At 41.0% G+C, this 22,183-nt stretch overlaps 1 protein-coding gene across 1 annotated transcript in view; it reads left to right on the plus strand.

The window, feature by feature from the left end:
- Nucleotides 1-20,517: 20,517 nt before the first annotated feature.
- The window catches only part of FERMT1 (FERM domain containing kindlin 1), a 47,677-nt gene continuing 46,011 nt past the window's right edge, over nucleotides 20,518-22,183 (plus strand). Inside the window, exon 1 of the mRNA XM_087716878.1 lies at nucleotides 20,518-20,650. The gene's annotated coding sequence lies outside the window, so the exon portion shown is untranslated. The remainder of the gene's footprint in view (nucleotides 20,651-22,183) is intronic.

Consider the following 22,183-nt stretch of genomic DNA (forward strand, 5'->3'; position numbering starts at 1 on the left):
GAGGGAGGGAGGGAGGGAGGGAGGGAGGGAGGGAGGGAGGGAGGGAGGGAGGGAGGGAGAGAGAGAGAGAGAGAGAGAGAGAGAGAGAGAGAGAGAGAGAGAGAGAGAGAGAGAGAGAGAGAGAGATTTATGTTGCTAAAATAAGATTTTGCCCTATTCCTAGCCACTAACTGCCATCCTAAATAATGAGAGCTGTTTTTAATCCAGGAAAACATTCATCCTTTGGTTACTTTCAAGTGGAAAGGGAGTGCCAAACTAGGAAACAACTTTTGGAAATGTTTGTACTGAGTACAGAAACGTTCACTAAAGTATCATAGAAAATGTAGGGCATGCAGACTCCAAATCATTTATATTTCTCCTTGATAAAATTCATTGGCTTGCTCCTATGTACTTAAAGGCAGAGTTTTCTCATTAAAATTAAACTGCAATTAGCACATTAAAATTGAAATTACGCTGTGTGCATAATCCTTCTATCCAGTACACATGGAAGCAGATTTCTGTGTACAGATCACCTTCTGAACGACGTCCCTATCATTTTTGTACATAAAAGAATACACTGAGGGGACTCTATGTATGTTGTAATGCAGGAGTTGACAACTTTTCAGAAGCAGTTTACTAGTATATCATTTGGAATTTTAATAAACCCAAAGCTCTGTGTTTGTGTGTGTATTTTTTTTTGTCTCTAATCAACTATAGTTGTCAAGACCATTTTGGGTCCTAGTGATACAGATAGAGAAGTTTGATGTTGGATAGAATGGTGTTATACATCCATCTCTCCCCACCAGACAGGTTATTTATGCCCACTTCAATCAGCATATGTAGTTATGGGTATCATGTTGCCCCAGGCAAGCACAGCAGGTTGCATCACCTCTCCAAATCTGATGGATCTCTGAAAAGCTAAACAGACCTGATGTTTGGATGGGAAACCGCTAGCAAATCTTAGGGCTGTGGACCAGACTGGAAAGCTCAAAACAATGCCCCCACCCACCCCAAAAAAAGAAGGGTTATGCTAAATTATTTCCATAATGTTGCTAAAAAAATGTATCCAGTCATCAGTCATCAGAAATCTAACTCTGTCAGTCTTTTGAAAGGCCCTCAAAACCTGGCAACTTTTCTGAGTCTCGAGTGCTGAATGTGCCAAGGGGCCTGTTTTCTGGCTTTATTGCTAACTAGCCAAGTATCTTGGCTGCTGTGTATATTTATTTTGGATGTTTTTCTTGTTTATTTTCCTTGTTTTCAAATGTTTTCATATTTAAATTGTAATATTTTTTTTAATTGTAAACCAGCCAGAGATTAATTGAGATGGGCAGCTATAGAAATGGATGGATGGATGAATGGATGGATGGATGGATGGATGGATGGATGGATGGATGGATGGATGGATGGATGGATGGATGACTGTAAAACTTCCTGCACCCATTCACCAAAATTCTTTTTTTTTAATATCCATCTATCTAGTGCCTTCTAATGTCCAATTTTCAAAATCATCTTTTCCCTTCCCTTTGCCAGTTTTACCTAAGTATAAACATTTTCCACAAGAAAGGATTCTTTCAATTAGCTACGGTCTTAAATTAAGTTCCATCTGAGCCTTAATCAGTTTAAAATTAGCCAACATTAATCATCTTTTTGCTGTACATTAAATATTGTTACAATTCTTTAAACTTGTTTAAAATTGTGTATAAAAAAGCAATTGAAGAAAAGCTCATCTGGTGATTTCAATAGGAGTTGTCAATCTAAATGTTCTTAATTTTTAAAAAAATTAAATCCAAAGTGATTAAGAGGTGAGTCTTAGTCAAACTTAGATTTCATATAGATAACATTAGCAGCTGTAAGCAAGATGAAATCCCACGTTTCCCAGCCAACCACAAAAACTCAGTTCCTGCTGTGTGCTCACACAAAAATATAATAGCTGTCTAGAGTATATACAGGTAATCTTGTGATTTCCTCTTATTCTGGAGAGATTTTGGTAGCCTGAATCCTGCATTTGAGCATTATTTTTGGATTCAGTATTTTTTTCTAGGGATGTCAGTTTGCCGTGGTGATTTACCAAAAGCCTGGCTACTGCAAAATGTACCTTGTGATATCATGTCATCACATATTCTGGTCTTTTGTACCTGTGTCCTGATGCTGGATGCCAATATATAAGTCACAGGATATGCATCTTGCACTGATGACACACATTTTATCATCTTCCTGTGCTTACCCCCTGCAGATGCTTGTGCTTTTACAAGCTGTAACGCACACACCCATACACACAGGTTCTTCAGTTCTGGGTGTTAGGACAAGACCCCTGCCAAATAGTCCTCTTTCCTGTTCTCCTTGCTAATGCAGAGCTATGGTTTGGTTGGTTTATTGGTTTTGTATGCCGCCCACTCCCGAAGGACTCCGGGCGGCTCACAATAAACAGGGGAGGGAATAAATAAGACAATACAAACAAACAATTTTAAAATCCACAACAGTCACAATTAAGACACTATGTAGTTGATCTTGGCCTGCTCTTCCCTTCCAGCCTACGATTGTGGTTGTAGACAAGGATGCTCAGATTAAAATATACCAGCTGGAAATTTAAATATATCTAGTCTAGTTTGCAAAGTGAAAGTTCACTTTAGAAACACACATTGTTTATCTGAGAGCCTAATTTTAAACCAGATTTAACTTTATGCTGGTTGCTTCCAACTGAAGCCTAATGGAGAGAAACCTTGGTTTACAAATGGTAAAGGAAATGTACCCTTTGATGCAAGCCTATTATGTTTATTTCAGTGGTCTATTTATTTGGTTATTTTATCATTGTATAGCCTGCCTAACTCAAAAAAAAAACTCTGAGAAGGTCAATGAATGAAAACAACACTCAAGAGTGAGCCAGGTAATAAAAGAATGTATTACAAACAAAAATGGCAATCTAAAAAAATTAAAGATTCTCAAGATCCATCTCAACCTCTGTAAGATTTGCCAGGGAAATCATTTTACCTGAAGACAGGTTAGGAACAAGACACAACTGCCTATCTTCTTCCTCGTTCAATAAGAAACACTGGGAGGGATTAAAGTTATTCTTCCCTTCAGCAAACAGACTAATAGAAGACGTGCCAAATACTTTTCTTTTCCCAGAGAGTGCAAATGCTTCATTGAATGAAAGGTTATTCTTCCCTTTAGACCACCTGTTGTATAGCTGGCAACGGTTGGAAAGAAATGGGATTGAGCGTCTCAGTAATTGCTTTTCTTCTATAACTGCCGAAAGCATTCGCAATTGGCATGAGCGAAAAGCTGGTGAGCAGACAACATTCTCCTCTCTGCTGCTTTTTCAGGTTTCCAAGAACACTTATTTCTTCATATTTCTATACTCACCACAATGTCAAGACCTCCAACAGTTCACAAAAGTCAAAGCAAAGGATACTACAGATGAGATAAAACAAAGCACAAATGCTGTATAAAAAAAATAAGACTAGGTCACTTTAATATCAAGTAGTGCCAACTCATTTAGTCAAGCAACCTCAAAAGGCTTCAAACTCCTTCTTAACAATACCTCCATACTGACTGCCTTCTAAAGGGAAGTCAGGACAGTTGCTGATTCGACCAGCATCCTAGTCCACAGAGTGGTGGCCACCATCTTCACCAGAGCCCCTTTAATCTCACCTCATTTGGAGTGGAAACCCATAATAGTTCTACCCAGGACAAGCATCTATGAGAGTCATTTCTGCGTAGAGAAGGTTGAGTGGTTAGGCTCTTTTTAATAAAGTTTCATGGCTATCCATTTTGCATGAAGATGCTGCGGAATAGGCGGTCTATTTCTTTTCTTTTCTTTTTTTGGTGTTTTGGGTTGCTGCAGTGTATTTGTGTTCATTCTGAATAATGTTCTTACACAGCTCCTTTTGCAGGATATTGGTCTGTTATCTTAATAGTAGAGCATTCAGTTATTGTGGGTAGTTTTACATAGGTTTGCTGCCATTTCCTCTGCTGATCCCTTCACCTATAATGGTTTGGCACATATTTCCCACCATATCCTGCGCCACCAGAGCTGTGGCGGTGCAGTGGTTAGAATGTAGTATTATAGGCAAACTCTATTCACTGCCAGGAGTTTTATCTTGACCAGGTCATGGTTGACTCAGCCTTCCATCCTTCCGAGGTGGGTAAAATGAGGACCCAGATTGTTGGGGGCAATATACTGACTCTGTAAACTGCTTAGAGAGGGCTGTAAAGCAGTAGGAAGTGGTATATACATCTAAGTGCTATTGCAATCTCACTCTTTCCATCACAACTAAAATTCACTCACCTCCCATATCATTTTTCTCATCAACTTAAATGAACAGACATCTTGCATCCAATTGCTAACAATAGTTTCCCAAAAAATCATCATTCCCCTGACATCATCTCCATCATGCCTTTCACTTCGCCCAACACTTAGAAAATGTCCTTCCCCTGTCCTTGCGAAGCTGTATTTTTTATTTAAATTAATTTAATAATTTATTTAAAAGAGAGTGAAATGTTTAATAGATGTATTTCACAAACTCAAACACAGACACACACACATATACACACACACACATCTCAAAGCAATCAATCCAGAGTTCTCCCTCAAGGCAAAATAACCTGGCTTAAATTATTCTATTTTAGACACATTGTGTGAACTCACAGCAAGATGGACTGAGTTACAATGGGGATGAGTACATAGTTGGGAGGCCTAAAAGACCAAGTTAAGGACAAAGAGACAGACATTTTTTTTATCCCATCTTTATTATTTTTATAAATAACTCAAGGTGGTAAGCATATATAATAGTCCTTTGTTCTCCTATTTTCCCGTAACAACAATCATAATGGAGAAACTCTATGTCATCTCTGGGACCCAACACAGACTAATGGCACATAATCAATATTCATACTATAAACAATATATTACTTCATATTTTGTAACAGTAAACAGTTAAGTGTCTTAACATTAAAGGGACTGGTGAGAAATAAACTGACATTTACTGCAAAATTTATTCTAAACCTATGTTTCCTTCGAAACGGTTATTATTGCCCATATCAAAATAACAACAATTTAACCCAATGAATGTCTGCTGCTAAGGGTGCCAGAACTTACAATGTTTGTGTAACACTTCTGTAGCAAACTCTCTTCAGGAAGAATAAACCAGAAAGAACATAAACCAGAAGAAAACATTTTGTGGTTCTCTGAAGTGTAAATCTTTGGCATCAGCTCTTGAACGAGATCAATAAAGTCTGAGGTAACCATTTGTTTCTGCCCTCTGAGTAACTGAATAAATCAATTTGTTGTAAATGTTTAAATAACTTATCTTATTTATACAAATTAGCTAAGTTCAAGAAGTTACCGTATGTGGTGAGAATGTGGGACTAAACTCCGCGGACTAGAAATACTACCACTTTCTTCATTGATTCATCCCTTATCCCCTTGCAATGTGTCTCTTTAGAATAAATTTAGTCACCTTAAATTCAGTGGAATCTGCTTAGGCATGTTCAGCTGTGAGTGAACACTGAGTCATGAAGTTGTAGGAAGTGCATGAGTGAGTCTTCTATTTCCCCCAAATCTGCTAACAAAATTGTACTTTTGACTTAACTACTGGCCACTCAAAGACAATCTTGACAGTTGGTGTAGATAGGGCGACATCTACTGATCATAATAAGCCACACACTCCTCTTTTTCCAGCCAGCCCCAATATAGCATCCAGTAGATATACTCAACTAATTCCTCTCTAGCCTGGGGATTATGGAAATTGAAATCCAAATTTTTCAGGTAGCCTCTCTTTGGTTTATTGTTTCTTCCATTTCCCTACAACCACTTCCAGGGTGTAAAATCATCCCCATTTAAGGGTAAATGTTAAGGATGGTACTTTCCTAAATTCATCAAAGGAATTTCGAAAAGGATTTGCATCTATAATTAATAATTGCCTCATGAATAGTATTAGTATTATTCTCAAGTCTTTGTTGTAGTGACTAAAGAATTGGCTTTTTATTCAGGGTTATTGAGGCTGATTAGACTGATTATCGGGAAAGAAGCCTGTGAATCACAGGAATAAACCTCAGTTGTTGTTTTTCCATGCAGTCTATGTCAACCCTCCCAAACTTCAATTCCCCATAGCTTCAGCCAATATGGTCAAAGGCAAATTTAGGGTATGGCCCTTAAACTAGCAATCTGACTCTTCCTCTCCCATAACTCTTTCCTCAATATAAAATCAATTATATCATTCTATTTAGCTTTTTAAAGGGGTTCCTTTGTTTGTTTTTTCATTCTTTTCTTTACGGAGCAGCAAACTAAGGACACTGAAGGAACAAAAATTAAAAGTTTTACCTGTTTGGGATAATGTGACTAGTTCTCCTACCTGGGCTTTCAACAGCTGCTCCACCTCACTCAATTTTCCTTCACTTTTTTTTCCCATTGGAAAAAAATAACCAGGAATTAGCCTTTAAATTCCCAAAAGTATATGGAAGCATAAATTTGTTTTGGTTTAAGCCTGTTCCCTAGATTTAGGCAGTTATTCCTTGCTTCTACGATATCTGCCAAAGGACACTGTGTGACTGAACTACAACTCCCAGCATCCCTCATCACTGTCCAAGCTGGATACCTTCACTGAGGCTGTAATTCAGCCGCACAAGAAGGTCCCGTCCCGTCCCACCACCACCCCCGCCCCTCCCCAAGTTCCTCACCCCTGTGCTATGAGATTTGAAAAGAAGCCTGCCAGTGAAAAGGCAAGGCCTCACTGCCACTCCCTGCAAAATCATGAGAAAAGACCTTTAGACAGAGAAAGTGAAGTTCCTTGCTTGAGCAAAGCAAGCTGCCAGAGAGTCTGGCAGCTCTGCAAAACTTGGGCAGAAAATTCACACGGTGGCAGCTTCTGGCTGCTTCTCACAACTTCTTGTCTGCCTCTTTCTTGCACAGCCTCGCCACCATGGCTCCTTTGTTTTGATCCTTCGCAGGCTAGCCTTCTAACTTCAGGCTGGGCAAGCTCCTGCTTGTAGCTCCTCAGGGAAGACTTTGGAATGATGCCCCTTGCTTGCTAGCAGGCACGTCTCCCTGAAGTTGTCACCAATAAACAAGGCACAATCTGGGACTCATCCAACTGGGTGTAAACAAACAAGAGGGGAATGAATAGGCTTAACCCAGTGGTTCCCAAACTTGGCAACTTTAAGACTTGTGGACTTCAACTCCCAGAATTCTCCAGCCTGCTCTGCTGGCTGGAGAATTCTGGGAGTTGAAGTCCACAAGTCTTAAAGTTGCCAAGTTTGGGAACCACTGGCTTAACATGTCTGTGTGTGTGTGTTCAGAACACACAAACATGTTCAGAAGCAGTGTGAAAATATACAACATCTATGTCCACTCAGGGTTTTAGTTATTTGTGCTGTGTTTTCCTGGCCTGGGACTACGAAAACTCTTTTGAAAGTTTTGTTAAAATTTTCAACATGCTTAATTAGAACTTTACTAAACTATTATACTGCGTAATTATTTGAAGTTTCCTATGTTTAATTGATTGTATCCTGATTTGATTTGAATCTAATCATAAAAAGTAGGGCAGAAATTCTATACTAAATAAAATGTATTTCCTTAAAACAATGTACAGTCCTGATTCCCTAGAGAGTATAATGCTCACTATGATTTCTCTGGAGATAGTAGCACCTGACCAACCTTGTCTGGGCTCAAAGCTAAGTAGTCAGGCCTGAATAGGGTTACAATGAGAGACTGCTACAAAATCCCAAAGTTGTGTTTGCTCCGATTTCTCTCTCTCCTTCCCTATTAAGAATCCACCACGGACAAACTGAACAATGCCTTTAAATTACAATGTCTGGAACAGTTCTCCCCAATTTAGGTATCCTCCAGATGTGTGGAATTCAACTGCCCAAATTCCCTGGCCAACAATAGCCATTCCTAAGAATTCTGGGTGTTGGTTAACATATTTGGAAGATTCTGAGCCAGGGAAGGCTCTGCTAGTTTTCTAGGAGAGTCTTAGCCTTAACCCTCCTGAGACATTAGTCCCACGTTGTTCACCGGGGCTTACTTTTTAGTAAGTGTTGGAGTCTTAAGAGTCTGAATACCTGCTTCTGGATCAGTGGAACTTGAGCATGATTATACAGCTGCTGTTTTGGTGCCAGGAAGCACTTTGAGAAACAAATCACCAAACAATTGCCTCAGGACTGAAATATATTTGTGTCTATTGAGCAATTGCACTGGCAGAAATGCAGGGGAACTCAGTGGAAGTGCCCAGGTGTTTTTCCAGGCGAGGCAGAGGAGGGAAGGACAGAAATGGAAATCCTTCACTCATTTTGAAGTTAGAAGAAAACAGGAGGCCTTCCTGAGATTCTGTTTCTGGAAAGCAGACCGACTGCTAGTAGCTGGAAATGAACGATATCCAAAGTGAAACATTTGTTAAGTGAGTTTGCCCCATTTTATGAGTTTTCTTGCGGCTGTTGTTAAGTGAATCATTGCATTTGTTAAGTTAGTAACACAGTTGTTAAGTTAATCCTAACTTTGCTTGTCAGGAGGTTGCAAAAACTGATCACATGACCCCTGAGATACTCCAGCTGTCATAACTATAAATAAGTTGCTAAGCATCTAAATTTTGACCATATGACCATGGGGATTTTGCAACGGTCATGTGAAAAACAGCCATAAGTCATTTTTTTTCAGTGCAGTTGTAACTTTGAATGGTCAATAAATGAATAAATCGAGGACTACCTATATTATTGTCTCATCACAGTTTACTTTCATAATTCAAGGCATGAATTCTGTACAGAATTGATAGAAAGGAGTCCCAAAGGTGCTTTTTTTTTTTCCAAGATGCAAATGGACTTTCTGGTTTTTCTTTGAAGATGTTTCGCTCGATGAGCCGAGATGGCGCAGTGGGTAGAGTGCAGTACTGCAGGCCACTTCAGCTGACTGCTAGATCAGCAGTTCAGCGGTTCAAATCTCACCGGCTCAGGGTTGACTCAGCCTTCCATCCTTCCGAGGTGGGTAAAATGAGGACCCGGATTGTTGTTGGGGGCAATATACTGATTCTGTAAACTTCTTAGAGAGGGCTGAAAGCCCTATGAAGCGGTATATAAAAATCTGCTATTGCTATTGCTATTATCTAAGAAGCTTCTTCAGCTCTGAACAATCAACCAATGGAACAGCTTCAGTAGTTGTGGGAGCGTCATCACTGGAAGCTTTCAAGAAGAGACTGGACTGCCATTTGTCAGAAATGATGTGCAGTGACTCCTGCTTGGATGGGGGGGGGGGTTGGACTAGAAGACCTACAAGGTCCCTTCTAAGTCTGTTAAAAACCAGAAAGTTCAATTGCCTCTTGAAGAAAAAGCACCTTTAGGATAACCATGACCTGGATGACTGGGACAAGTAACAGGAGCTCACTCTGTTACACAACACCTAGGGATTCGAACCACCAAACTGCGGACCGTTCTGATCAACAAGCTCAGCATCTTAGCCACTGAGCCACCACGTCCCTTAAATACACACTAAAAAAAGCCAAAACGTTTTTATCATATTCCATCATTTGGCTTTGATAAGATTAGTTTAATTTAGAAACGTTAACAGGGTTACAGGTATTAATAATCTGGAAAGAACCGTATACAGTTAAAAATTCAAATCCTAGTAAATTACTCCCGGCTTTCTTGCAGAACCATTCCTTTTTCCAGTTGCCTTCATTAGTCCTTTACAACAGGGTAGATATCTTGTAGACACAGACCTGCCCCTACCTGTACCTAGCTGTAGCACAGTCATATCCGGGCAGCACGGATTTTCCCCAACAGCACTGCCTTCATCCTGTCCCCAGGACAGGACTCAAATTGCCCTAGGTTATCATTAGCTGCAATAATAATAGATTACAATAGTATTTTTCCTGCTTACTATAATATTATCCAAGGACAGCCTCAAGGTGGGTAAAATCTGTTAGGTGTACAGGTGAAGTAGCACGAGGGTATGATGAGAGAGATATTTGTTTGGCGTTTCACACTGGTGGAAGCAGGTCCCTTTATGCTGCTTCTCAATCAGATCCATCTACTACCATTTCTCAATACTCTCCCCCAAAAAAGCAGGATCAAATTTGACATATGAAATGTTTAAAAAATATTATTTTCAGGGAGAGGATCATTACCAAGCAAATCTCCCCGAATGGTTCCACCACAAATGCGCGAACAACAAAAGCATGCCTGACTAAACCGCGGTGACAAAACCGCGCCGACGAATGAGCGCTGAAGCGCGCCGACAACAGCGCACCGACAGAAGCGCGCTGTAACCCTAACCCTAAACCAAACCCTAAACCAAACCCTAAATCTAACCCTAAACCTAACCCTAACCCTAAACCTAAACCTAAACCTAACGCTAAACCTAACCCTAAACCTTACCTTAACTTAAATCACGCTTCTGTCGGCGCGCTTTTGTCTGCCTGCTGTTGTCTGCGTGCTTTTGACATCGCGGTTTTAGCGCCGTGGTTTTGTCGGCGCGCTTTTGATGTTCGCGCATTTGTCGGGTCACGCCCCGAATGACATGGTGGAGACTTGTAGTTACTATACGCAGTCCTAGCTCTGTACTGCTGCATTGCTGGACTCCTGGACAAGTCAACTTTTGTGTAGCACAATTATCATTTGTAACATGGTCATCGGCTTTTGTGGAGCAGTCAGATCACACCATAACCAAAACAGAAGAAGAAAAAATCTTTATTACGGTCAAAGACCAGCAATACACATTAGTTTTTACACTATATTAAAAAATACTAACATTAAAATATAATTAAAAAGTATTGACATTAAAAGTGGATAATAATATAATGGTCCAAAGATTGTTAAAGGTATGCCCAGATAATTGGTGCAAGATGGTACTATACGTCTGTAGCCAATTTTTTTTCTTATGGACATTGCAGCAGCACAGAACTTTGCCACTGCATACGTGGTAACCGTGTTAGTGTCCTGGGGGAGAAAGCCTAGATAAAAATGGTCTGCCCTCCCTGGCAATCTCTCTAATAAGGGGAGAATATCTGCAGACCTACAAGCTCTGTATAGCTTGAATTGTAATAGAACATGTGAATTATCTTCCACTTCTCCTTTACCACATATACAAACGCGTTCTGCTATAGGTGTTCTCTTATACCGGCCCTGGAGGAGTGCTGAAGGAAGAATGTTAAATCTGGCTCTGAAGAAAGCTATTCTTTGTTTTGGGGAGATCAGGTCATTTAGATATCCATAACCAAAACAAGGATTGACCTTTTTCCACATGTGCAAAAGGAGGAGCAGCAATGTTTTGCATGCCTTGTTACAATCAATGAGTTGCATTCGTGCTGGTCTAGGACAATAATGATGGATTGATTGAGTTGAATCTTGCATAACTTGAGGACTGTCTGTGTTTAAATATAAGGCACAGGTTGGAGCGGGAACGGCTGCTGTGTCAGGGGTTTGGTGCAATGGTGCTGGATTCTCCTGGCTCAATTTTATGGTATTTCTTGTTTTGTGCAAGACTGAAACATTGTGAAGTGAAATAAAAGAAAAAGGACATAGCTTTCTTTGTGATGTTTTTTACCCTTGTATTCGAACTGTAACCAAATGAGCTGCAAGAATTGAGGTGCACAAAACAGATAAAATAATGCAAGCACCACACCATACCATACCCCATTCCTATTGAAAAAGGAGTTTAGTGGATATCTATGGACATCCAGGTCATGGTTGTCCCAAAGATGCTTTTTCAAGAGGCAACTGGACTTTCTGGTTTTTCTTTGAAGACATTTTGCTTCTCATCCAAGGAGCTTCTTCAGTTCTGAAATGGGAAATGTCTTGCTGGCAGCTAAAAAATATGGGGGTAGGGGTATTCAGAAAATTGGGGAGAAAGGGAATAACAAAAGACAGAAAGCAGACAGCAGGAGTAATTGTCTCGCCCTCAAGTGAATGTAGATCTTAGACAAAAAAGAGAGAGAGAGCTTTTTGATCTCTGATTTCCCACATAAAACAAATTCAAAGGTAGTTGGAACTCAGGGGAGGAAAATCTGTGGCCCAAAACCCAGAGGCCTTGAGCAATACAGAAGGAGAGAGATTATTGGAACAATAGTTAAATAAAAATGTGTCTTTCTTGCTGCATTTGCCAAGATTATTTCTCATGTGCAAGCAAGGGACAACCTGGGCTTGTGGAAAATTATTTTTTTCTTTTCCTTTTTTCTTTTGCCAATTCTTATCCATCTGTGTTCAGCAAACACTTACACAAAGCACAAATTAAGTCTTCAAATGTTGTGTGCAACATTTACAATGCACATAAAAATATGAAACATAAAAACTGTCCTTTGGTTCAAATCAAAATCGCATGCAAGAATGCATTTATATGTAAGGAATTGTGTTAGGCTTCCCAGGCTTTTTCCTACATGAACAGGAGGACTACACACACACACACAAAACACACACTCTGTGTGTGTGTGTGTGTGTGTGTGTGTGTGTGTGTGTGTGTGTGTGTCTTTAAACACATATGTCAGAAAGTTCTTCCCTTGCTTTGCTCTGTTTAAATAGCCCAGAAAAAGTTTTTAATACTTGGTCATGTTGTTATAATTCTGGTCAGGAGAAGATAGATAAAAGGCTTTCAAAAGAGCCGTGGTGGCACAGTGGTTAGAGTGCAGTATTGGAGGCTACTTCTGCTGACTGCCAGCAGTTTGGCAGTTCAAGTCCCACCAGCTCAAGGTTGACTCAGCCTTCCATCCTTCCGAGGTCAGTAAAATGAGGACCCAGATTGTTGGGGCAATATGCTCAGTCTGTAAACCACTTAGAGAGGGATGTAAAGCACTGTGAAGTGGTATATATTTCTAAGTGCTATTGCTAAGTGCTATTCTGTCAGAGCCCTTCTTCCCAGGGTTCCCCCATAAAAGAAAATTGTCATAGACTGCCATCAGTCAGGCTATCCCAAAGGTGCTTTTGAAAGAGCAACTAGACTTTCTTCGTTTTTTCACTTTGCTTCTCATCCAAGAAGCTTCTTCAGTTCTAACTGGATTGAGCTCTACATGAATTTTCTTTTGAAGAAGGCAAAATTCCTTCAAGGAAACAATGAAGGAATTCCAGTTGCCCTTTGGGAAAATCATGACCTGGACGACTGAGAATCTCCATAGACATCAGTCAGGCTGCATCCTCTGAAACCAACTTATTTATCTTAGTGGGGCATTCCACTCTGGATTTCTTCCTTCATCCCAGCTCTTGGAAAATAGAAAGGAAGGTATTAGGGATCTTCCTGCACAGTTAAGGAAGTTAAGAAACATATAACTTAACACAGAACAGTAATGATCCTGAAACACAAGGGGTAGCTATACAACTATTCTACTGAGACATGGGGAGGAGGTTGCTCTGAGAAATTATGTTACTGGAACACAAGAGGTAGCTATGCAGCCATGGAAGTCTATAGAAGTGAAATGGTGAGAATATTCCAGCTCCTCTTATCACCCATTCATTCCTTGAATAAATTTCCTGGACCTCCAGCCTCCAGCTTCATTGCTGATAAGTAAGCTTTCTTCTTACACCTTCCTCTTTTTTCTTCTGTTCCTCTTTTTTCTCTTTTATACAATTTCATTGTATTTAAGTACAATGACAATGAAGATTATACTTACTTACTTACTTACTCACTCACTTTTAAGCAATTATCTCCAAATTCATACACTATAGGACAGTGATGCCTAACCTTTTTTGGATCATGTGCCAAAAGTGGGGGGAGCACAGGGTGTCTTGCGTGTGAGCCCAGACCCATAATGCTATGCGTGCAACCCATCCACCTCCCACTTTTGGCACGGTTTTTTCATCCTCCCCAGGCTCCAGAGGCTTTCTGCAAAGTTGGCCTTACCGTTCCTTGGATATAGAGACTGTATGTAATCCCTTCAAGCCCATCTTTTTGAACTAAAAGGAGTAGAATATGGGAAACCCGATATCACATTTGGACAGCATATTTATTTTTATATATTTTATTTATTTATTTTGTCAAGCATGCATAAGGTAACGTGTCTACAGCATTCATTTTTTAACATAGAAGTTACCCCAAACAAATATGTGCTTTGCAGGTTTATAACAAGATTTCCCATTGCACAAAGATCAAAACTCGAAATGCCTGCATTCGTCTACCTTGTGAACAACAACCCGCCTTTATTAATTAATTTGTTCATTTTGGTGGCACTGACTCCAAGAGAAAATATAGTATGAAGCAACAAACAAAAAAAGAATAAGAAGAAAAAGAAAAGAAAATAGAAGACAAAGTTGGTAGGTAGACATTCAAAAGTGCTTTTTCAAGAGACAACTGGACTGCTCTGAGCTGAAGAATCCTCTTGGATGAAAAACGAAACATCTTCAAAGAAAAAAACCCAGAAAGTCCAGTTGCCTCTGGGAAAAGCACCTTTGGGACAACCATGACCAGGATGACTGAGAATCTCCATGGACATTTAAATATTCAAAAACATTTCACCAACATCTAATATTAACATCTAACTTTGGCACTAGCCAAAGCCTGTGAAAACAGCCAGGTCTTCTGGTCTTCTGAAATGCAAACAGGATAGGACCCACTTGGAACAGTTTCCAGAAGACTGCTGCTATAACAGAGAAAGGCACATAGATCACATACTTCCGCCCACATAACTTCTGAATCAAGCAAGCCTGTTTCATTTGGGCTGGAATGGAGTGGTGAATTCCCTTCATACAGACAGTTCTCAGTTGAAAGTCCACTCATTCAGTGACTTTAAAGTTACAACAGTACTAAACAAGTAATATAACCGATGCTCAAAGTTTCAGCCATCCCAGCACCTCCACACTGAAGTGATTGCGATCTGGGTACTTGGCAAATGATCCACACTATGACAACAATGTCCTCTGGCAGAGGTGGGTTCCTACCAGTTCGCACCTATTTGGTAGAACTGGTTCGTCAAATCTACTGAACCGGTTTGAAGAGGTTCCACCAGTGGACCCGGAAAGCAGGCCACACTTACAGAAGAGGTTCCAAAAAATTTTGAAACCCACCACTGGTCCTTGGATATGATTATTCTACACTATCATGCTCATATTTATAAAACTCAGTGCCTCTGTGAAAGGTAAGGATGACTACTGCGTTTGTGGTGCAATCAAAACATTGCGTGTGTTGAAGTTGTTTTAACGCAAACCAAAGATGCCTTTTAAAAAACAAGTTTACATCACATTCTTATGCATGCCAGTGCTCTGTGTGAGGTAATTTAAGGTGGTTCTGACAAGTGTCGTCGGCATCTTCATATACGGTCACATGGGCAGCAAGCCACTCCCATCCGATTACATGGGTGGCAAGCCACTCCCACAAAGGAGGCCACACCCACAGAGTAGGTTCAAACAATTTTTGAAACCCACCACTGTCCTCTGGTCCCAGAATCACCATCTGTAACCTTCCCTGCTGGATTTTCACATACAAAGTCAATGGGGAAGATAGCAGGGAAGGTCATAAGTTAACTCTGTTAAGTTGCTTTCCCTTCCATTGCTGTTTCTCCCATGGAGCCCAACTCTCTCTTCAACTGGTAAGAAGTAACAATAGGAGCAGTTTTCAAATGGTTTAGTTTTCATTGGAAGACCATCCAGCCTTCCTGGATCTGGAGTTTTTTCATACCATTGTTTTTATTTATAAAACTATAGACAAAGCAAGACCAGGGAGTAACACCCCCCCCCATGCATTCCCAGTAATTAGTAGGTATCCTGCCCACTTCATACCCCTAAAAACAGGAATAGCTTTTCAGCCAACTCTCCTCTTTCCATATACATCTTTTTGTTGCTGTGGTTCAGGGATTTCTAAACAGCTGCTTTTTAAACACTAGCTTTGATCTCCTCTCCTTCTTGCCTGCAATTCCCTAGACCCCTAGATCCAAGCAACCTGCTTCAGGAAGGGGAATTTTGCTTTGCTGAGTCTTGCTGTTTGGGGAAGATGTTCATGGCTCTTGTCCATAGTGCTGAGCCAAGTTTCAAACACGTATAATTTAGTCCTAGATACACAGAAAGAGGAAACCATTCTCCCCATTTGGAAGGTTTACTGGATAAAGCAGCACCTGCTGATTCTTTCTAATACAGGTAGTCCTGTAGACTGACAACATTTAGTGCCCGTTCAAAGTTACAACGGCACAGGAAAAAAGTGACTTACGACCATTTTTTCACAATTACAACCTTTGCAGCATTCCCCATGATCACGTGATCAAAATTCAGATGTGTGGCAACTGGTCCATGTGTACGACCATTGCTGTGTCCTGGAGTCATGTGATCACTTTGTGCGACCTTCCGACAAGCAAAGTCAGTGGGGAAGCCAGACTCATTTAACAACCTGGTTACTAACTTATCAACTGCAGTGATTCACTTAACTGAGGCAACGAAGTTCATAAAATGGAGCAAAATTCACTTTAAAAATGTCTCACTTAACAACAGAAATTTTGGGTTCAATTGTGATCGTAAATTGAGAACTACCTATAATGGTTTTTCATCCAGTTAAACAATAGCAATAGCAATAGCAGTTAGACTTATATACTGCTTCATAGGGCTTTCAGCCCTCTCTAAGCAGTTTACAGTCAGCATATCACCCCCACAGTCTGGGTCCTCATTTTACCCACCTCGGAAAGATGGAAGGCTGAGTCAACCCTGAGCTGGTGAGATTTGAACTGCCGAACTGCAGATAACAGTCAGCTGAAGTGGCTGCAGTACAGCACTCTAACCACTGCGCCACCTCGGCTCTCATCTGAAGAAACTTACAACCCATCCTTACAAAGATTCCACCAAATTCATAGAAAATAACTCTTGATTAAATACATAAAGAACTGCAACCAAATCTATTTAAGTATCTACAAATAAATTCTGTCAAAAGGAATACTGTCATTGAAAATCACATTGGGTGGAGTAGGATTTATTCTTAATACTGAGCAGATTTGAACCCGATTAGTACTTAGATAGAAGATCACAGAAGATCCAATTCTATGGATTAAACCAGGGGTAGTCAACCTTTTTATACCTACCGCCCACTTTTGTATCTCTCTTAGTAGTAAAATTTTCTAACCACCCACCGGTTCCACAATAATGGTGATTTATAATATAGGGAAGTAACTTTACTTTATAAACTTTATAAAGCAGAGTTACAGCAAACCCCTACCGCCCACCATGAAAGCTGGAAGGCCCACTAGTGGGCGGTAGGGACCAGGTTGACTACCACTGGATTAAACTAAAAAGCCACAAAAAGATCTCCGAAGAAGGCAAACCAGTTTAATTTGGTTACCACAAGCTGAGTTTTGACTCGCACGCATAAGGTGGATCAAGGGGACGAACAATGTTTCCAAGCAAAATGTCACAGAATTTCAGAAGATTTTTTTTTAAATGCCTTAATTTTATTGGAACCCCATGTTTTCCAGCCATTTCTTCCATCTTTCCAAAAGCTAAGTTAAAAAGAAAAGTAGCAAAGCAGCAGAATGCCTTCAAATGGCAATGTAAGAAACCGAATCAATTAAATCTCATTACATCCACAACAGTGGTGTGTTGCTACCGGTTCGGCCCTGTTTGGCCGAACCAGTAGAGGAATTCAGGCCTGGGTCGCAGAACCGGCAACGACCCAGGTCTGCCAAGCCCCCGAACCAATTCCCTTTGCCATCACTGGGCCGCTGCCATTTTGGTTTCTAGTGACTGTGCATGCGCAGTTCGCTATAAATTGTTCTGTGCATGCATGAAGAACAATTTACATTGAACAGTGTGCATGCGCGCAGCGGTAATAAAACTGGCAGCAACCCACCCCTGATCCACAAGACTTGGAAATCAGTTCACGATTTGGAAATCTGATAGTATCAATAATCTGAATAAAAGTGGTGTTTGCTAAGCAGAAGAAGGTGGTGCATGTTTATCAAATCTGTAGGGCTTTTAAGAGAATTCCATTGAGCCAAGGTTCCACCACAAAACCGTGGAGGACAAAATCACGCTCGACGAAAGCGTGCATTTGACGTCATCACAGCGCGACGAAAACATCGCGCTGTGATCGAAAAATGTAAAAATAAAGCGAAAACCTTACCCTAACCCCCCCAAACCTAACCCTAAACCTAACCCTAACCCTAACCCTAACCCTTAACCTAACCCTAAATCTAACCCTAAACGTAACCCTTAACCTAACGCTAAACCTAATGCTAACCCTTAACCTAACGCTAAACGTAACCCTAACGCTCTAAACCTAACCCTAACCCTTAACCTAACCCTAACCCTAACCCTAACCCTAACCCTAACCCTAACCCTAACCCTAACCCTAACCCTAACCCTTACCTTTATGTGAATCGGCTTGCTTTAATTTTAATTTTATTTCAATTTTTAATTTTTTTCGTCGCGCTGTGATGACGTCAAATGCGTGCTTTCGTCGAGCGCGATTTTGTCCTCCGCGGTTTTGACGGGTCACGTGAGCGAATTCATTTTTCCCCCTTTCTTCTCTGTACATTTTCCCGCTTTTTTTTTTAAGAACAAACTGGTCCAGAATAATACCTTACCTAGCCTAAAGTTGTTCCTGGGTTTGGCTCTGGAAACTTGCCAATCGGTATTCTACAAGTGTTGCCCATTCTTTTCCTTTGTTGACCATATCTGTCGGCGGTAAGTGCATATCAGCGGTAAGTGCAAGGATAATTAAAGGAGCTTATTAAGGAGGTGTTTGCCAAGATTACAGCTTTTGAATTTAAAAAGTAATTTCTATTCCTCTGAGATTTCCAGATAAGCCCTTCCTAGATTCAGAGCAAATGCTGTGCCATTTTCTTATCTCTTCCACAGTACAATTTCATGATATTGAAATATGTTATAATGCAAATTATGAGTGCCAGCATAATATGGGTTAATTTTCCTCTAGCTAAATACATTCTAGGTACCCATAATTCATTTAAATTCTAGATATTATCATTTTTTTGTAACTTTAAAAGCTATTACACTTAATATAAGTTTAGTGTCTACATTATAATTTAATATAGGCTGCATCTTGGCCCCGACTCATAAATGTTAGGTTGTTTTAAAAATGTATTTTAACTTTGTCTTAAACTTTATTTGTTCATTATCTATTAAGATATGGATATAAATGTAGTTATATTCACAGAGCACTCTGCCTATACTGATCTACCATGATAATAAACTGAAATTATAATTACAATGTCAGCATAAAACAATGGGAAAACTGTGTAAATATTTAAAATTATTGGGAATAATAAAAACATCACCAAAGAAGTCCACATCTGACATTAAAAAATAACATTTTAATGTTTGTAAACCATCAGGAAAAGTTTTGTAAAACAATCTCACTCTCCACAAGGTGGCCATCCACAAACACAACTGCCAAAGATAAATCAGTTTTCCAAAAACGTAAAAAACTCAAATTTCCTACAGGCTTCAGTAGCACTTAATCCCAGAAGACAGAGTAGTGACATGCCATCACTGATAACACAAGGATGAATGTACAAAAATGCATACATTCCATGCAGTGAACTGTTGTGTTTTTAACATTATATCACAGTATTAGCCTGCAAGGTTCTACACAGCTCTTGGTTACTGTTGTTGCAACAGCCTAACACATCTACTCTTTGTAGAAATTATTCTTCAATATACCACTGCAATGTTAAAAACAATTCACAGGAGTAGCTCATGGCTGGGAGAATTACAGTTTAGCCCAACCAAAAGATCCCAGAGGGGCGGTAATTCAGTTCCTGTTGGTTTCAAAATGCCCAGTTACAACCCCACCAACCTTCAGAAAGTTTGGGGCTTGTAGCCAGCTTAAAAGTTCAGAGGGAAGAATAGTTTTGTTTTATTCTTTTCAATTCTTCCAAAATAAAACTGGTCTGGACTGTGTAAATCCGGATGAGCAACTGATGGCAGATTTCCCTCTACTGCCATCCAGGCTGATCCAGAGTTTTGTAGCCTAGATCAGTGGTCTCCAACCTTGGCAACTTTAAGACTTGTGGACTTCAACTCCCAGAGTTCCTCAGCCAGCAAAGCTTTGCTGGCTGAGGAACTCTGGGAGTTGAAGTCCACGTCTTAAAGTTGCCAAGGTTGGAGACCACTGGCCTAGATGACACAGCTCTACAGGTAATCCTCAACCTCAACAACAGTTCATTAGCTGACCATTCAAAGTTACGTCACTGAAAAAAAGTGACCTATGACCGTTTTTTTCACACACCACTGCATCATCCCCATGGTCACATGATCAAAATTCAGATGCTGAGTCATATTTATGAAAGTTGCTGCGTCCAGGGATTCATGTCATCCCATTCTGCAACCTTCCGATAAGAAAAGTCAATGGGCAAAACCAGGGTCACTTAACCATGTCATTAACTGACCAACTGCAGTGAATTCACTTCACAACTCAGGCAGGAGAGGTCATAAAATGGGACAAAAGTCACTTTTTCACTTAGCAGTTGGGCTCAACTGTGGCCATTAAGTCGAGGACTACCTGCATTTAAAATATTCAGATCGCAGGGCATGAAGCAAAAATATCTCACTCCACCCCACCCCACCCGGGGAGGAGGAAGAGGCAGCAACTACTAACTGGGACACCTGCTGCTGTTCACGGCCCCACCGCTTTGGAAGGTGGGGCTGGGGAAAGCGGCGGAGGTAAGCCACCTCCTCCGCCGGGAGTGCTCGAACCTGCGCCGAGGCTCTAGTCGGCGTCGGGAGCGGCGCGCGTGGGTTCTAAGCATTATCCGCGACTGAGCAGGTAGGAAATCTCAGCCCTGATTAACTCCGGATCCTTCGGAATCTCCGGAAAAGTCGGTGATTTTTTTTCGTCCGGCGGAGAATTACGAGCTTCAGCGTACCAATGGGATCTCATGACGCATGCGCTTTGTGAATACGGGGGGGTGGGTGAGGGTGGCGTACTAGCTTTATCGGCTGCATTCATACAACACTTTTAATGTTGCGTGATGGGTGTAACGTGGGTGTGATAAATCCCCGCAGCGTGCAATGTTTGCCTCGTGCCTTGCTTTGTTTTTGAAGCCTCTCGGCCTGGGCAAACTCAGAGTGTTTGGTTTAGTGCTTATTCTTTTAAAAAGTTAAATATCCGGCCAAATCTGTTAGTTGGATAACAAGACACCAGAGTTGGAAGGGACCTTGGAGGTCTTCTACTCCAGCCCCCTCCTAGAGGAGACCCTATACCATTTCAGATAAATTGGCTGTCCAGTCTCTTTTTGAAAGCCTTAAAATCCTTAGTTGGTTTAACTTGCACGGCCTGCAGGTTTTTAAAAAAAATAAATCTAATGCAAAGAAAGTAAATCGCTAACCGGAGATTAAGATTAAGGCACATTAGTAACATCCTAACATCCTTCCTAATTTAACCTGGTCTCCGAGCCCCGTTTAAAAGGTCCAGAAAGGATATAATCCCAAATGCAGGCGCTGGGTCCCATCTGGTTTAGATAACTGTCTTAGCAATGGGACCTCTGGCGTCCCTCGGAGTGTAACAATGGGATGCGCCGAGTGTTAACAATGGTCCCTCGGCTAGCCAGCCTCCCCTTGGGTTAGTGTACTTGCAGGAAGAGGGAGAAATCGTGGCGTCCGAACTTGGTTCCCCTGAGCCGCAAAAGGGAATTGAAGTATATGATCGTGGCAGCAGAACCAGCCAGGAGCCGCAACTCGTTGGGATCCTTTATAAACGCCCATCTGTTTCGAATCCCTAGTATATATCTCCTGCGTGAGCGGGGGGGGGGGGTGTTGGACTAGATGGCCTCCAAGGTCCCTTCCAACTCTGTTAACTGTTAAGTTGCCTTTCTCGAGCCCCGATGGAAAGGCGTCGTTTCTTCTGTTTAAAGCCGAGGTGGCGCAGTGGTTAAATGCAGCACTGCAGGCTACTTCAGCTGACTGCTAGATCAGCAGCTCAGCGGTTCAAATCTCACCGGCTCAGGGTTGACTCAGCCTTCCATCCTTCCGAGGTGGGTAAAATGAGGACCCGGATTGTTGTTGGGGGCAATATGCTGACTCTGTAAACCGCTTAGAGAGGGCTGAAAGCCCTATGAAGCGGTATATAAAAATCTGCTATTGCTATTGCTAAAGCGAGGATGCTCTGATGTCCATGCAGCGAATATATTTGTAATAAAAAAAAAAAAAAGAAAATCCACCTTGGAGTAGGAGCGGGAGGGATGTTTAAAAGCTCAGACGAAAAATACAAAACAACTTTGAAATAGAGACACTCCTGGGCAATGGTGCATTAGCAGACTAAGCACGTGCTTAGGGCATCAGACCCAAGGGGGCACCATAA

The sequence above is a fragment of the Thamnophis sirtalis genome, unplaced genomic scaffold (genome assembly GCF_051295495.1).
Source record: "Thamnophis sirtalis isolate CommonGarterSnake01/CBP01778 unplaced genomic scaffold, rThaSir2_p1.2 scaffold_5, whole genome shotgun sequence".
NCBI classification, from domain to species: domain Eukaryota; kingdom Metazoa; phylum Chordata; class Lepidosauria; order Squamata; family Natricidae; genus Thamnophis; species Thamnophis sirtalis.